Source organism: Lactuca virosa, chromosome 4 (genome assembly GCF_052849685.1).
Source record: "Lactuca virosa cultivar CGN04683 chromosome 4, Lactuca_virosa_CGN04683_v6, whole genome shotgun sequence".
Taxonomy (NCBI): domain Eukaryota; kingdom Viridiplantae; phylum Streptophyta; class Magnoliopsida; order Asterales; family Asteraceae; genus Lactuca; species Lactuca virosa.
The window spans coordinates 511,266,330-511,272,495 of NC_136429.1; positions in this window are offsets into that span (position 1 = coordinate 511,266,330).

Consider the following 6,166-nt stretch of genomic DNA (forward strand, 5'->3'; position numbering starts at 1 on the left):
GTTTCTGCGATGCTACAGAAAAGATTACCTCAAAAATTTAGAGATTCGGGTTGTGGGTGTCATAACCATACTTAAACTTGATATGGCACGTAACGGGGCCAGTATCCTTTTATGACTTCGTCACCACATGCATGTATGCCTAACTGTAGCTAGCAGTTTAGGTGTGGGATAGTCAGTCCCGTATAGATCTATACACAACAGTCACGCTCTCCCTACAAGAGATTCTGGTTACAAGTGCTAGTCCTACACTCTCGAATTCGGTGGGAGTGTTACCAAGGACGTGTCCCCAACTTTAGACTAACAATTTACAAGTAATAATGCTAAAAATCCTGTTTATAATCTGTATGATATACATTTTACGAAATATTTCACGAGTTCATTACTTTAGTTTGAAAACTGTTTCTACGAGTTGATTTCTTAATCGTTTGGTAAAACTGTTTTCTGTGTTTAAAAGCATGTTGAAAATATAATTATCTTATACAAAATAATATACTTTGATCACAAGTTTCCTTGTACTTTTGCTTGTATTCCCCCCCCCCCTGAAAACATGAAAAACTCGGAAAAAGCGTAGGGGTATGAACTCACAGTTTGACGTGGTATTCGAGTATAAGTTGCTAGGAATTGTTGAGTGTCAAATAAAGCCTCGAGCACAAACGGATCCTATTTAGCATGTAGAAGTACATATATGTGTTAGGTGAGGGCATAACACTATTCGTTATGGAAAGAACCACCTTAGGGACTAGGAAACACTTAAAACTAAGTGTTAGAATCACATGTGCTTGAAGAGGGGAGTTTGCGGCCGTAATCCGGGTGTTTCCACGGTTCCTTGTAAGTTAGGTAACCTTCATGTTTCACGAGCTATGCTAGACCTTGGAGATTCTATCAATGTTTTGCCTTACTCTATTTTTAAAACTTTAAATATTGGCGCATTGAAGAAGACCTGGGTGATCATACATATGGATGACCGATCTTTAGTACATTCAAAAGGTGTGCTAGAGGATGTGTTAGTTCAAGTGAATGAACTAGTATTTCCAGCAGATTTTTATGTTCTTCACATGGATGATGATGACTCACCAAATTTTAGTTCAATCTTTCTAAGAAGGCCCTTTTTGAAAGCAGTCCGGACAAAAATTGATGTTTATGGAGAGGTGATTAATTTTAAATATTTTGATGCCATGAGATATTCAATTGAAATTTCATCTTTAAACTTTGTTGATGTCATTAACCCATTAACCGAAGAATGTTTTAATCTGTCTAACCTCGATGTTTTAGCCTTAGTTCTAGACAGGAATCGTTCAAAAAAATCGGGTGGAGAAACTTTCCAAAGAGTTCAAGATTGATGAAGAGATTATGGAAGTTGTATCATGCATGGATCAAAAGAAGAAGATGAGGTTTGACGTTCCAAAGATGAAATTATCGATTCCTAATGAGAAACTTGTACATTCTATTGTGTAGGCACCCGAATTGGAACTCAAGACTTTGCCAGAGCATCTCAAATATGCTTATCTTGGAGAGAAATAGACTTTTCACATGATCATTTCCATAAAGTTGACAACCAAGGAAAAATAAGAGTGTGTCACCAATTTGAAGGAATATAAGGAAGCTATTGGGTGGACTATAGCCAACATCAAAGGGCTAAGTCCTTCACTTTGCGTGCATAAAATCCTTATGGAAGAAGATTACAAGCCATCCCAAGAAGCTCAAAGGCGTTTGAACCCTCCAATGATGGACGTTTTGAAGAAAGATATTCAGAAGTTGTTGAATGTGGGAATGATCTACCCAATATCGAATACTAAGTGGGAAAGATCGGTCCAAGTTGTAGCAAAGAAGACAGGTATTACCGTTTCCAAGAATGACCAAGGTGAATTAGTCCCCACCCATATGCAAAACGGGTGGAGAGTTTTCATACACAATAGAAGACTCATAGCCTCAACCCGAAAAGACAATTTCACACTTCCTTTTATCGACCAAATGTTGGAAAGGTTAGCTAGAAAGACACATTATTGTTGCTTGGATGAGTATTCCGTTTTTCACCAAATACATGTGGAACCCGAGGACCAAGAAAAGATCATCTTCACATGTCCCTTCAGAACATTTGCATATAGGCAGATGCCTTTTGGACTTTGCAATGCTCCTGCCACTTTTCAAAGGTGCATGGTAAGTATTTTTTTTTAGTATGTTGAGGAAATCATTGAAGTGTTTATGGTTGACTTCACTACTTATGGTAATTCTTTAAATGAATCTTTGGGTAATTTAAAGAAGATTTTGCAAAGATGTATTGAGACCAACCTTGTTTTGAATTATGAAAAGTGTCATTTTATGGTTGATAAAGGTCTCATTCTTGGTCATGTTTTGTCATCTAAGGGTCTATAGGTAGACATATCAAAAATTGATATCATTAAGTCTTTACCTTATCCCACTTGTATACGTGTGGCCCTTTTATTTCTTGTCCATGTAGGTTTTTATTGAAGGTTCATCAAAGAATTCTCAAAAATAGACCATGTCATGGGTGAACTCTTGCAGAAAGATGTAGAATTCGAATTTTCCAAGGAGTGCAAGCAAGCTTTTGATCAATTAAAGGAGTTGTTAATTTCAACACCAATAATTCAACCACCATATTGGAGTTTACCATTTGAAATAATGTGTGATGCAAGTAATCATGTGGTCGGAGCAGTGTTGGGGCAAAGAAAAGATTGAGTTCCTCTTGTCATTTATTATGTCTGAAAGACACTCGATTGTGCACAAGTCAATTACCCTAGAACTGATAAAGTATTTTTGTCTATTGTCTTTACCTTAGAAAAGTTTCGTCAATACTTGTTAGGTTCTAGAGTGATTGTTTATTCTGATCATGCGGCTCTTAGGTACCTACTTGCAAAAAAAGATTTGACGCCTAGACTCACCTGATGGAATTTTCTCTTACAAGAATTTGACATTGAAATTAAGGAGAAGAGCGGTAAAGAAAACCTTGTGGTTTATCATCTTAGTTGGAATATCTCTCCCGATTACCTGAATCCCATCCGTGACACATTTCCGGATGAAAATCTATTTTCAACAAAAGTTGCCTCGTGGTATGTCGCTATTATGAACTACTTCATCACAAATCAATTTCCACCATATATGACTCGTTGGCAATAACACAGAATCAAGAAAGAAGCAAGAGGTATGTATGGGACGAACCATTCTTGTGGAAATATTATGATGAACAAATGATTAGATGATGTACTAAACAACATGAGGTACCCTCTATACTATCATTTTGTCACTCTTATGCTTGTGGAGGGTATTTTGGTCCTCAAAGAATTGCAAGAAAATTCTTGGAGAGTGGATTTTACTGGCCAAGTATCTTCAATGACACTTATGTTTTTTGGGAAAGTTGTGATAAGTGTCAAAAGATGGGTTCTTTAAGCTTAAAGAATCAAATGCCTCTTAACCCCATTTTAGTTTGTGAAAAATTTGATGTTTGGTGAATTGATTTCATGGGTCCTTTCCCATCTTCTTTGGATTTTACTTACATTTTGTTGGATGTAGATTATGTCTCTAAGTGGGTGGAAGCTAAAGCCACTCATACTAACGATTTAAAAGTTGTTATAGATCTTGTGAAGGCTAACATTTTTTCCAGATTTGAAGTTCCAAAAGCCTTAATCAGTGATCGTGGTTCACGTTTTTGCAATCGTATGCTTGGAAGTATTTCAAAGAAGTACGGTGTTAGTCATAAAGTTTCAACAACATACTACCCACAAACGAATGGATAAGCCAAAGCAAGCAATTGATAAATCAAGAGCGTTTTAGAGAAGACTGTGAATATAACAGGGAAAGATTGGAATAATTGTCTCGATGATGCTTTGTGGGCATACCGTACTGCATTCAGGACTCCAATTGGAATGTCTCCATACCATATTGTTTTTGGGAAGCCATGTCGATTACCCGTGGAGTTGGAACATAGAGCTTATTGGGCGGTCAAGCAATTCAATATGAACATGAATGAATCGGGAAATAAAAGGAAGCTTGACATACAAGAACTTGAAGAGATTCACAATGAAGCATATGAAAATGAATTTGTTTACATAGAAAATTAAGGACCTGTTGGGTGGGACCATTTGTTGTCACTAATGTTTTTGAGCATGGTTCAATAAAGATCATAAGTGATAAAGCCGGGAAGATTTTTAAGGTAAACGGGCACCGTTTGAAGCCTTATTATGAAGGATTTGCAATCAAGAACGAGGAAGTGGAGGCATTAGCGGACCCACAGTACCAAGATTGACAAATCATTAGGGTCCATGTCGAGCCACCAACTTAAAACAAGGGTAGCTACCCGAGAGGCAACTCGGGGGTATTTTGGTCATTTTTGTAGAACTTTCGTACGTACATTTTATTTGAAGTTTTTGTGTTCCAAATTTCTTTTAGTAATTAGGGGAGCCTAAATTTTTTTTTATGATGAGCGGATGTGAAAATTGAAAAAAAAATCAGGCGATTCATAGTTTATTACACGGGCCGTGTAATGCATACCTTTGCAAAATACGACCGTGTAACGCCGATTTGGATCAGGAATTGCTCAAAGAACGGTCGCGTAATGGGAAGCTTACCATTACACAGGTCGTGTAACGCTACCTGGTAAAAAAATGTTTTTCCTTTTCACTTAAACGAACGTAACTCCACTTTGTCTTTCTCATTTGTTCATCGCTGCTCCCCACTGTCTTCTCTCTTTCTCTTCACCAAGAACGCACACACACACACACTAATAAAATCGATTATTTCTTGGATTTAAGCAATTAAGGTATTTTATTTCATCCCCTTTCTTTTTCACAACTCTACAAGCAACTTAGTAACACCATTTTCATGGTGATTTTCGGATATTTTTAAAAACCCTAGAAATTGGGGTCTGAAATTTTGTTTTAATTTCTTCAAATTTTTTGTAGGATAAGCTTGGAGAAGCATTGTGGAAGTGCTTTCAAGTGGTTTCAAGCATCAATTTCGAATTACATGCTCCAAAATTGGGTATTCTCTTTCCAATTCCTTCATTTTTCATTATTAGTTAAAAAAAGGTTGAATCTTTGTTCCTAAACTGTCAAATTGAGTGTCATTTGTATGTTAATTCCTTGAATTATTTGTACATTGCACTTAAGTCTCATATTTCTCACAACTCTAATGGCTTCAACTTCTAATCGGGGTGGTAAAAAGGGTAATTCCAAGCGTTCTAGAGTTGTTGACTCTAGTGTTAGTAAACGTGGCCTAAATCCTCCACACCAAAATTCTGGTGATTTGGAATTCTTAGATTCTCAACAAGAAGCTAGGTTTTATAATTTTTTTGGATATAGGCGTGCAGCACAGAAATTTGCGGACATGCCCACACTCGAGTCCCTCCATATACATGACCAAGTTCGTTCTTTGTTTAGAAATATTTGGTGGGAATGGTTGTTGTCATTGCATGATGTTGGTTATGTCCAACCCACTCTTCAAATTTTGTCATCCATTTCATGCAATAATTGAACTGAATATCTCTCCTTTCGGGCTTTCAATCATAATTATCAGTTGCACAAAAATCAATTATGTGAGCTCATTGGTGCTCCAACTACCAATACTTACAATCTGTTTCACATATTTAATTTTCCATTTCAAGAGGATTCTAAAGATTTTTGGGGGAGAATTTCAGGATTGAAATATTTTTCAATCATTGTCAAGGCATCAAGTATCATTCATCCTGTTCTTAAGGCCACCCATCACATCCTTGCCTCTATCGTCTTTCCACAAAATGACATAAGCAAGGTTGGCCAAAAAGAATTAGAGCTTATGTGGTGTATGATCCACAACCCGCATCGACTTCCCGATTTTGGGTTATGGATCATTTTCAAATTGTTGAAGTTATCCCGCAACACTAGTGGTAAATTACTTTACGGGGGCATGATCACAATTATTCTCAAACACGCAACTCTTGCCATTCGTTTTCCACATGGTCTTGATGTTATTGAGGGAGAAACTCGCCTAACAAAAAACGTCCTACAAAACATGCATTTGTTTCGTGTAGAAGATATAACACACGATGTTTATTGGGTTGTTAATAATGGCGATTACCTCTATATTGATCGTCAAAATACCCAGCTTCTTAATTTGTCCAATCTCATGCACAACACTGTTTGGTGCCTTAGTTCCAATTTAGGTGTCCTGATGC